The 12,628-nt window shown below is 40.9% G+C and overlaps 1 long non-coding RNA gene across 1 annotated transcript in view; it reads left to right on the top strand.

Moving 5' to 3' along the window:
• The window catches only part of LOC124723210, a 46,396-nt gene extending 40,360 nt beyond the window's left edge, over positions 1–6,036 (top strand). Inside the window, exons 3-4 of the long non-coding RNA XR_007006539.1 lie at positions 5,255–5,337; positions 5,515–6,036. This is a non-coding gene — a long non-coding RNA (uncharacterized LOC124723210). The remainder of the gene's footprint in view (positions 1–5,254; positions 5,338–5,514) is intronic.
• The last annotated feature ends 6,592 nt before the right edge of the window (positions 6,037–12,628 follow it).

The raw sequence follows: 12,628 nt of genomic DNA, 5'->3' as shown, positions 1-12,628 counted from the left end.
CCAATGGAAGGGCACATCACTGTGACGGGGATGGAGCAGACCTCACCAAGGGGGGGCATCGCACTGTACACCTCCAGAATGTCCATCCTCAGCATCAACGTCGCCCACCCAGGAGACAGACATCTCATTGGGCCGGTTCAGTGGAACACTATCAGAGGTGCGCTCACAGGTAGCGTCAGACACAGAAGGGGAGGCAACCGCATCAGACACAGGCAGGGGAAATCGGTGTCTGGACGTGGATGCTGACTGGAGATGGAGGCAGGGAAGGATGTCGCGTCATCAGGTGTCAGGGCGTCAGAGGACTGCGCACCATCAGTAGCAGGGTCGTCATTCAGTGCATACATTCAATGGAGGCAGTCATCAGTGGCGTTGGCGTATGGCGTTGTCTCTTCCATGTCCTCAGCGACCGTTGCTTCCTAATATGCTGTTCCATGTTGGATGGCTACGGTCGCAGGTTCGAATCCTGCCTCGGGCATGGATGTGTGTGATGTCCTTAGGTTAGTTAGGTTTAAGTAGTTCTAAGTTCTAGGGGACTGATGACCTTAGAAGTTAAGTCCCATAGAGCTCACAAGGAAACCTCCCCATCGCACCCCCCTCAGATTTAGTTATAAGTTGGCACAGTGGATAGGCCTTGACAAACTGAACACAGATCAATCGAGAAAACAGGAAGAAGTTGTGTGGAACTATGAAAAAATAAGCAAAATATACAAAATGAGTAGTCCATGCTCAAGATATGCAACATTAAGGAGAGCAGGAGCTTAGTGGCGCTGTGGTCTTGTGGTTAGCGTGAGCAGCTGTGGAACGCAAGGTCCTTCGTTCAAGTCTTCCCTCGAGTGAAAATTTCAATTTTTTATTTTCAGACAATTATCAAAGTTCAGGCACACACACACAATCAACTTCGCTCTCCAAAGTTCCAGGACATGTTCAGATTTGCTTGGACATATGCAGGATTTGACGGTGTACACACGGAAAAATTTCAAAACGTTAAAAACATATGTTTTGACAGAGCACAGGGAAAACTGTGCGACTGTGAAACTGTTGCATTCATTTGTTGCAGTTTATGAGACAAACTGTTGTGATTTAATCACTTTTTTGGGAGTGATTATCACATCCATAAGAAAACCTAAATCGGGCAAGGTGAAGAATCTTTTGCCCATTCGCCAAGTTTACAAGTTAGGTGGGTCGACAACATATTCCTGTCTTGTGTCGTATAGAATATATCAGACGTGTTTTCCTGTGGAGGAATCGGTTGACCTATGACCTTGCGATCAAATGTTTTCGGTTCCCATTGGAGAGGCACGTCCTTTCGTCTACTAATCGCACGGTTTTGCGGTGCGGTCGCAAAACACAGACACTAAACTTATTACAGTGAACAGAGACGTCAATGAACGAACGGACAGATCATAAGTTTTGCGAAAATAAAGACAGTAAACTTTTCACTCGAGGGAAGACTTGAACCAAGGACCTCTCATTCCACAGCTGCTCACGCTAACCACGAGACCACGGCGCTCGTGAGCTCACACTCTCCTTGATGTTGCATAAGTTTGGCATGGGCTACTCAGTTTGCATATTTTACTTATTTTTTTCATAGTTCCACACAACTTCTTCCTGTTTTCTCGATTGATCTGTGTTCAGTTTTTCAAGGCCTATCCACTGAGCCAACTTATAACTAAATCTGAGGGGGGTGCGATGGGGAGGTTCCCTTGTCAGAGCCATTTGAACCATTTTGAACAAACGGTTACGTGGACGTAAACAAACGCGCGCTCGCTCGCAAGCAGCACAACGGCGAGACGCAAACAAAGCGTGCGCCCCTCACCACTAGGCCAACTCTGCTCGGCTATCGTTGCACACTTCCACGAACGATCCAGACCTCCATATGCCACATTGTCTATGCCTCCATTGCTCGTAACTTACCTAGATTCCCGCAACAGAGTCATAGAGACGAACGTGTTGAATGTTACTATTATCGTCGTTTTATCTACCTAGGCTATAATACTACTTATTACAATGTCTGTTTCTTAAGACTTGCATGCATGTCTGAAGGAACAGACATTGTAATATTAAGTGCATCATACACGTGATGATTATTGAAGAAGAGCATAGAGGCTGTGAAGTATCAATGTACTATCATGCTCAAATTTATCCAAACAATCAGTATTGCGTTTCGCGTGATCTGCATACGACCCACGTAATGTAACGGCATTGCTGACCCTCCATACTCATTTCAGTACAGTCGTCTGATTATACAAAATTGTTACTACCAGAGACTGCAAGAGATAACTGCTCTGTATGGTTATCAGTCCAGATACAAATTAACATCACAATATCAGAAACAACGCTATTAGAGACGATACAGCAGTTAACTTGTAAACTCAAATTTATTACAGTAAATGACACTTCAAAAAGCAAATTCTAGCTTGAAATTACATTATGAATAATGAAGGACTCGGAACTCCAATCCAGCAACTACTGTTCCTAATAACTAACCACGAAAGATATTCAATATGGTTTCAATCACATTTAACAAGGTGTGGGAGGGTTTAAACTTGAAATGATATGGCATAAAGTTTTGTGTCGGATGGGGATTCGAAGAGAGCACCTAATCGGGTTGTTAACTAAGCACAATCAAATGTTAGCAATCGTAATTTTTCACCAGTAACGAGATGACTGAATCTGAAATGATGAGAAGGAAATGGTTTGCCTTACCGCGATTCGCCAGCTGTTGTGGCCGAGCGGTTCTAGGCGCTTCAGTGTGGAACCGCGCGACCGCTACGGTCGCAGGTTCGAATCCTGCCTCGGGCATGGCTGTGTGTGATGTCCTTAGGTTAGTTGGGTTTAAGTAGTTCTAAGTTCTAGGACACTGATGACCTCAGATGTTAAGTCCTATAGTGCTCAGAGCCATTTGAACCGTTTTTTTACCGCGATAGGAACCCAGCACCTATCGTCGTTGACTTCTAGTCGCGGCCACGCGGGGTAGCCGCGCGGTCTCAGGCGCCTTGTCACGGTCCGCGCGGCTCCTCCCGTCGGAGATTCGAGTCCTCCCTCGGGAATGGGCGCGTGTGTTGTCCTTACCGTAAGTTAGTTTAAGTTAGATTAAGTAGTGCGTAAGCTTAGGAACCGATGACCTCAGCAGTTTGGTTCCATAAGACCTTACCACAAATTTCCAAATTTTTCTAGTAGCAAATAGAAAGTCGGTTTATTTCGACAACAGCGAAATGTGCATATGTGTGAAATGGAAATAACATGACGTAAAATTCTGTGCTGAGTGGGATTCGAACCCTACACATATCATCGTTATTGACTACGTATAAAGAGACAGTGATTATCGAATTCTTTTTCACCAGTAACCAAGAGTGGTATGTTTAAACATTTATTTATTTGTTTGTGATACGACAAAAGTTCGACCGAGCGAGGTGGCGCAGTGGTTAGACTCGCATTCGGAAGGACGACGGTTCAATCCCGCGTCCGGCCATCCTGATTTAGGTTTTCCGTGATTTCCCTAAATCACTCCAGGCAAATGCCGGGATGGTTCCTCTGAAAGGGCACGGCCGACTTCCTTCCCCATCCTTCCCTAATCCGATGAGACCAATGACCACGCTGTCTGGTCTTCCCCAAACCAACCAACCAACCGACAAAAGTTCTGTGTCTGACTCGGAGTCGAAACTGGTACCAATCGTAATAGCTGAAAATGCACAGAGAGGTGTTAAAAATCATAACCATGTGCAACCTGCAGTTTGGTGTGCGCATGCTAAAACTTGAAATTACTCAATGGAAACGTTTTTGCCAAAGCACTATTCGAACATCTACTTCTGATCGAATCCCAGTCCAGCACCAATATTTTCAACACCTTAAGTTCATATATAATAAGAACGTGCCCTGTGACCTTTCGTGGCGATTTGCTTATTCAACCTGGCGTAATTTCCACCTTTGTCGTGACCCAGCCTATACCGACTCTCATCCAGTAGGTAGCAAACGGTCATGTTTAATGTCGATGTGTAACCACCGTGCAACCCTGCATTGTTCAACCAGCGTTACCAGATGTGAAGACGGTCTGTTTGTGATTGTTAAAAATGGTTTCCTGATGTGTGAATCGAAGTGGGAATCAAAATCTGACCCCAGGCATGTGTACCTAGAATCACTCCAGCAGGCCACCAACATACTCCGAGCAGTGGTTCTTGATTGTGTTACAGTGGAAGAGAATTCTGATTCCCTGGAGGTTGAATACAACCTGTTCCATATATTCATTTCCTTGTTGGTCCACATCGCTATTCACTAGTTGTCTTGGTTACCCAGTATGTGCTGTTGACTTGATTTTGTCATCACGGAAACAAAATCTTATAATAGCCAGCTGCAGGAACAGGCAGTACGGTAGGATGCGAAAATTTCTGCTGCAAGTGTTGCTTTCCATCTCTGATTCTGTGCTGATGTATGTATTTATGGTCTATTCATAAATAAGGCTAGATATCGGGCACACCCTCATTTTTACGTTTCTAAACCACATTTCGTCTAGTGTAATTACTTATGCAAGGACGTGGTGGCCTTTCCTCATGCAGCATATTATGTGAAGAGTATTGCTGTTTATAATGCACCAAGGCTAAATTTACCTAAAAAAACCTGGACAAATGCAAGTAAAGTACACACTCTGAGTGTTCTGTACAAACTTAATTATGTTTATAGATAACGATAATAATAATAGTAATAATTTCGTGTGCCGGCCGAAGTGGCCGTGCGGTTAAAGGCGCTGCAGTCTGGAACCGCAGGACCGCTACGGTCGCAGGTTCGAATCCTGCCTCGGGCATGGATGTTTGTGATGTCCTTAGGTTAGTTAGGTTTAACTACTTCTAAGTTCTAGGGGAATAATGACCTCAGCAGTTGAGTCCCATAGTGCTCAGAGCCATTTGAACCAATAATTTCGTGTGGCTCAATGCTGTGCTGCACGTCTTTCTATTGGATGCCACTTCGGCAACTTGTGTCTCCCTACCCTAGTCTAGTTATCCAGCTGGGGAAAGGCATAAATCACAGTTGGCTATGTGAAAGTTTACGGTTTAATGCGGAATCCGAGCCACGTATTGTTTTTGGCGACTCTTTACATCGCTGTGATGTGAAGGCTAATTTAACGTTGAGTCGGGCGCTGCTGTTCAAATTGATACACGTCGCCATTAGCTGTAAATTATTTGTCAGCAATTGGCAGCACTGGCGCCTTCTCGCTAATAGCTTCCCTTTTCCGAACGCTTTCCATTGTTGTGTGTTTCAGTATCAACACGACTGCTCTGTTGTTGAGAATTTGCTGATTGCTCAGATTGATACACTGCGCCCGTTCCCGTTACATTTCAACAGGTAATTTCTTTGATTATCAACATAACTTAGTAAGTAGTAGAAAGCTAATTTAGAATGTAAAATACACTTATATTCTGTTTGGAGCGTTTAGTCGTCTTTTACAGTTGTCTGAATATCAAGTATCAAATTGATACACCGCGCCCGATTGCGTTTTTTATATGAATTTTATGATTTTAGGTGGGATATACTTATTGATGAATGCTATTCGAAGAGGATAATAATGGATTTCACGAGAATTTTGAAGACTAAGTGGACACAGATGGTGAAGACGTAGTTGAAGTCCAGCCAGAAGACTCAGAAACAGAGTAAGATGACATTGAAGATGACGAGGAAGTACTTGATGAAAAGGGCCATTACTATATTGGACAAAATGGAATAAAGTTCCACCATCGCAGAGAGTACGATTCAGGGCTCTCAATGTTATTCGGAAGTTATCTGGACTTGTAGGTGTGGCAAAAGCAGAAAGAACATCTTTGGAAGGCCGAAATTGCCTCATAGATGACGAAATTTTGTCTATTATAGTGTTGTGTACAAATCAGTATATTGAGAGCGTCAAAGCTACATTCCAGAGTGAGAGAGACGTAAAACAAATAGACATTATTGAATTGGAAGCCTTCATCTGTCTCTTATTTTTAGCTGGAGTAAACAAAAGTAACAGACAAAGCTTAGAGGATCTGTGGGGAACTCATGGGGATGGCATCGAGAAATTTCACCTCCTAATGAACATAAAACGTTTCAAATTCATTATGCGGTGTCTTAGATTTGACAGTCGTGCAACTCGCGATTAGAGGAGACAATCAGACAAGATAAGAGCGATTCGGGAAATATTTTCTATATTTGTACAGAACTGCCAGAAATCCTATACCCTCGCAGAAAATGTTACAGTAGATGAGAAACTGGAAGGATTCCATGAAAGGTGCAGTTTTCGCCAATATATACCTAGTAGACCAAACAATGTAGGATTAAGATATATGCTCTTGTGAATTCCCATGTATTTTACCTGTATAATTTGGAAATATATGCTCGGTTGCAACCAGAAGGATTATATCACGTAAGCAATAAACCTTCCGATGTTGTTCTGCGTCTATGTATATCAGTCAGGTCGAAAGGTGACCGCAGACAACTGGTTTACTAGTATTGGCTTTATAAAAGAATTAGGAAGGAAAAATCTTTCTTTTGTTGGAACTATGAAGAAAAACAAGCGTGAGATTCCTTCGGAGTTTGCTACCAGTAAAGGAAGGGCTGCCAACAGTTCACTTTTTGGGTTTAAGAAAGGATGTACTCTGGTTTCCTATGTTACTAGATAGGGGAAGTGTGTGATCCTAAGATGAAGTTTGCATGACGATAATTCAATACATGCTGACACTGGACATAAACTGAAGCCATCGATTGTAACATTTTGTGATAGCACCAAAGATGGAGTCGACACTACAGATAAGTTTACCTCTTTGTACAATGTTCCAAGAAAAGTGCGCCGTTGGCCCATGGTTGTATTTTTTGCAGTGATCAATATGAGTGGAATCAATGCACAAGTAATCTATTGTGGCAACACTGACAATTGTATCAGAAGAAAATGATTCCTGAAACAACTATCTCATGCATTAGTTCTACCTCACGTGGCTCGAAGAAGTTCGGACACCACAGGAGTTCACAGAGAACTTCAACTGCGGCTACAACATTATAGGTCAACGTTTGAAGCAGAAACAGAAGAGAGAAGCAGAAAAGGAGAAAAAACAACTGCAAGCAAGAGGAAAAGGTGTGTTATCTGCACAGTAAAGAAAAGGCTGACAACATATTGTTTGCAAAATGTGTCAAAAGCTAATCTGTTTGGTACAAATTGAACCTTTTTGTTGTGACTGTGGTAAAATTCCTCAAATGTTACTGCAGTCCAAAAGTGACGATGATACAACTGAATAAGTAATGTTACCATTGTTATTGAGCTGTAATGTCATATTTGCCTTTCTGTAAAGATATTTGTCATTTATAATGAGTTTAATCAGCGAAATGTAATGAAGAAGCAAGTGAAAAAAAAGGCGATGTTATCATTTGATAACACAATCCAACACTGACGAAAAGAAATCTGAATGAATAATATTTCTATTGCTGTTGTGCTATTATGTCTCATTTTATTTCTTTAAAGATATTTTTAATTTATTGTTTGTTTTATTAATGAAACTTAATAAACGATCACGTGAATAAGCGATATGATCAATTTGATACACCGCGCCCGATCTCGTTGCGAAAAACACCATACCCAACAGAAGGTTAAAAGGAAGACTAAAGAATCGGTGATCCGATCCCACGATCTCTCGGGTTTGCGGGGACGCACTTTACAGCTAGATCACCATGACCAACATGTATATAGACACTTCATCTATAGGATGTAACGAGTGACTCTGTATAAAAAAATGTGACACATATGGGCGTGTCTTTTGACTGCATTTACTTAAAAGCTTAAATTATTTTCACCAACAAGGGACCATAACTCTTAGTATTTGACATAAATGACAGCTTCATACATGCAACAGTTCCTAAGAAAAAGGGGTCTTTATAGGCGGACAGACAGATCGATGAACAACTCAATGGCAAAAAAAGAAAAAAGAAATCTATTTAAGGAAATAACGGAAAACCTAAATCAGGATGGTCAGGCGTGGATTTGAACCATTGTGTATTTAACTTTGTAAACAGAAAATATTGGTTGGTTAAAAAAAAAAAGTAGGCCAGAGAGAGTCCTCAAAATGTAACGTTATGCATCTAGTGTCACGAAGAAGATGTTTTGTGTCAAGAACTGCATCCCACAGGTTTTGCCACTGACAAGAACGCTGGTGTACACTCTGCTGATTTCACGAAATAACCTGCCTGGGATCGTGACTGGAACGCAATTTCTATCGCACTTCTTCTTGTGATATAACGCCCTCAAATGTTTACCTTTGTCGTTCCTTAGCGAACAGCCATCAAGAAACTTCTTTGTGGACGAAAATGCACTTCAAACTTGCATTGACGACATCTTTAACCCCAAACCAGTAGCTTTCTACAGGTAGGGAATCCATCGTCAGACTGTTATAGCCAATGTGAGGGGAGGGGATGATTAATTTCTCTCTTATGTTTTCCAGTTACATTCAATCAGCCAACGAGTAACGCTATAAAATATGATCTGTTCTGCTTACTCTTATGACAAAAGTGTAATTTAATAAAGCAAATACTATGTGTAAGAAGAGCCAGCCCAGAACATCACGCATTAGCAAGGTATTACGCACTTTTGAACTCAACATAATCTATGTCTATGTGAGGTCCTTTGTCCTGCCCACGAAGCACTTTGGGATTACCACGAAAATATATAAACAACGCAGTTAGAGTACATCCAAAAATAAACCTAGTTAACAAATTATTCAACGCCACACACAATGAACTGAAATGTGTAGTCACATAAAAACTAACATGTGTGTCGTTACAAACAACAACAAAAATTATAAGTTTTACCAAAGATGCACAGTCACAATTTCTTAAATTGCTCAGCTTTAGATCTTGAAGACGACCATACTCCTCAGTAGCTGTTGTAATTATTTTTTTCCTGTCAAACAGAAAAACTCATTCACCAGACGCGATTTACGTCTTTTTTTATTTTCTAGAATCACCCATGGTTATCACGCAAACAGTAAAAGGAGATGCCACTTTTCATTCTTTCCATCATTATGAACTTACAAACAATTGTTCTAGAATACTTTCATTGGCATGAAGTATGATTTCAAATCAAGGAAGCGAAGTGGACTCAGAAACTTGTGTAGAAATGGAGCTGGTGAGTGTGTGGAGAGCAAGTCTGATTCGTGCTGCTGCTAACATGAAGGGAGAAGCAGCTGTTATCATCAGATGTAAAAGGAAACATAAAACGCTGACAGTGTTGTCTGTCTGTCTGTCTGTCTGAAATATATCTTTATTAAGGGAAACTGCCATTCAGTCTGATTTGTGGAGGTTGGAGGGATCAGATCTAATACTTGTACTGGTTACAATATAATCACTGATATTGATTTGTCAGTGAAAGCGAAATGTGTCTGATGAATATCTGTGTTAACATGCAGTGCACTTCAGACAAAGGGAACCAAAATAACAGAAAGAGGTCCATCAAGCTGAGTATGTATGTTTTACAATTATTTCCTAATTTTTCACACTAGCGATGTCTCCAGGGTATCAGAAACTTCATATGACAATTAACATAGTGTAACTGTTAAAACAGGCTACTACGATAAATATTACTCTACTTGTGGCTGAATGTCGCTGTCAGTGACCCTAATTTTTATTTCGTTTCATCTTATGATGCATTGCACAATGGATCCGAGCTGCTCGGAATGTAATGCTGCCTGCCTTGTGATGGCTCAAAGGCTATGCTATATCGGCTGACAATTAAAACTGGTTGCAGACATGCATCATACTCTTCATTGATGTACGGAATAATCTCTTCTTAGCAGTTTGTTGGTCACTGCAGTAATTCGTTGAATGCTACAATTATGGTGTCAGTTCCCAGAGCCGGCTCGAGTATACTTTTTCGCAAAAGGTGACTTATCATTTGACGCCACCCCCCTCCCCCTTTTTCCCTCGTACATGTCAGTTTTCGCTTCTAATTGCTATATGCACAGTATACAAATGCATTTGGGCAACAGGGGCGCCACATGCGGCCGCTGCTGATTATGATCCATCCTGTATGGAAATCTTACAGTTGTGGCACTCTGGCACCTTCCCAGCTTGGCGCCTTACGTGGCGCCTTGTGTCACTTTGGCATAAAACCAGCCCTGTTAATTCCATAGATAATTTGCACAGAAAATCTTATCGTCTGGTACACAAGAGCAATGATGGTCACCACACTCGTTTTATGTGTTAAAATTTGATAAATAATCAGTTCACTGGCACCCATAATTCAATGTTCAGAATTTTGCGGGAAATTAGCACGTCCTGCATGCAAGTTCCCAAGAGTATAATACATTTTTGTTGACTCGCTCCCACGTACACCTCACCATCGATGCACCAACTCGACTTCCCAGTTAGCACCTCTTTACAAAACCTGAAAACAACTGCCGAAAGCCGACATACTGCCTCCTCCTCAATCTTAGATTGTACTAGACAAATGCATAATGTATTTTAACTATTGTAATGGCTCGTTCTAAAACTTTTACACGGGAACTTTCACCTTTGACAAGTGACGAGTTGCATTAAATCATTCAGAAGACGGGGGGAAAAAAATTAATTAGAGAATTATGTATATGTTGTTGCAGTTGTATTTTTCAGCCCTGCAGACTGATCTGGTGCAGTTCTCGACGCTAATTCTACAAGTGCGTTATCTTTAAATAACTGCTGCAACCTGCTGCCACTTGAACCTTCTTAGCATATTCAAATCTTGATCTCCCTCAACTTATGTAACCCCCTCCCCCCCCCCCCCTCCTCCAGACACATGAACATCCATTACCAAATCACGATTCCTTGAGACCTCAGGATGTATCCTATCAAACGATCCCTACTTTTAGTCAAGTTCTAAAATAAACATATTTCCTTCCCAAATCAATTCAGTTCCTCCTCATTACCTAATCTACCCTTATAATCTTCAGTATACTTCTGAAGCACCACACTTCAGAATATTCTATTTTTTTCTCTTCTAAACTTTTATTTCACTTCCATAAAAGGTTGCAATCCAGACAACTTCCCTCCGAAACGACTTTTCAACATTTAAACTTATGTTGTATGTAAACTAGTTTCTCATTTTCAGAAATCTTTTTCCTGCTATTACACACTGCTTTTTCTATCCTCGCTGCTTCAGCCATCTTAACTTGGTGCCTAAATAACAAAATTGATCTAATTCTCCTCTTTCCTAATTTAATTACCTCAGCATCACCTGGTATAGTTCGACTACATGCATTATCCTTTTTCTAGTTTTCTTGATATTTGTCATCTCATCTATTTTCACGATGCTATCCATTTTGTTCAATCTGTCCTCTAAGTCCTTTGCCGTTACTTAGGAGAATTACAATGTCACTGGCAAAAATTAAAAAGTTTATTATTTTTCTCTTAACTTTAGGTACCTTTACAAATTTCTACTTCTTATTCTTGAGTGGTTGCTCAAGGCACAGATTGAATAACACCAGGAAAGGGCTACAACACACTCTCACTGCCTTCTCAACAGCTGCTACCCTTCACATTCTTCAACCACAGTTTGATTTGTGAACATATTTCAAGCCCTGTATTTTATCCCCGCTTCCTTCAGAGTTTCTGTGTGTCTTCCAGTGAACATGTCCAATGTTTTCTCAAAATCCCGTGAATGATAGAAACCAATTTTGGCATTCTTCAACCTACTTTCGAAGATGGAGCCAGTACTGCCTCACGTGTTTCTACATTTCTTTGTAATCAAAACTCATCTGCCCTGAACCTAGCTTCCACAAGTTTTTTTCTTCGCCATTTGTGTAATCAATTTGTCTCAGTACTATGCAACCAACACTTACTACACCGATAGTTAGGTGATAGCCTCATCTATCAACAGCTGTCACCTTTAGCATTGGAATTATTACGTTCTTCTGGAGTGTGAGGGTATTTTTTCTATATTATATATCTTGCATACCCGATGGAATAATTTTGTCATGGTATTTTCTCCCAAGGCTATCAATAATTTTGAGATAATGGAGTCTACTCCAAATGCCTTGTTTCGTCTTACGTGATTCAGTGCTCTGTTAATTTAGTTCAGTATCTCATGAGTTATCCAAGGACTATGTTTATCTATCACTAAAGCTACTGTCAGTATTAAGCCTTGCAGCAATAATTCTTAGCCAAAGGAATTTAGTTACAACAGGAATTAACATCCTGACGAAAGAACAACAGAGAGTGTAAATAATTTATTTACCGACCATGATCGGGTGCCAATGTAGTGTGCTGGTTCATGGAGTGTCTATGCAGTTGACATATAGTTTAGCGACTTTTTCCCGGTGTTGGATTAAGTATGAGATGTTATGACATAACAAACAGTTGCTGTTGAATTTTGGCCAGCAGATGAGCTGTTCATTTGCAGTATGCAGAAGATAGAAATAAATGCCACCCAAATAATTTCACCTAGTCTTAATTTATGGCGTTCGGACTGCAGTCGGTGAATCTGAAAAATATTACATAGTTACACAATGCAAATAAAATTCATGGGCCTACTGGTTAACTAGGCAGCTGCCTGCTCCGTGTCCTTCAAAAGCAAGTAGGAGATGCACAAGATACAGCTTAGCCGTGGAAACGTTTTTCTTGATACTAGCTAGAGATGTGACAACATCCC

The sequence above is a fragment of the Schistocerca piceifrons genome, chromosome X (genome assembly GCF_021461385.2).
Source record: "Schistocerca piceifrons isolate TAMUIC-IGC-003096 chromosome X, iqSchPice1.1, whole genome shotgun sequence".
Classification (NCBI taxonomy): Eukaryota; Metazoa; Arthropoda; class Insecta; order Orthoptera; family Acrididae; genus Schistocerca; species Schistocerca piceifrons.
This window is presented reverse-complemented; position numbering and strand designations above follow the sequence as displayed.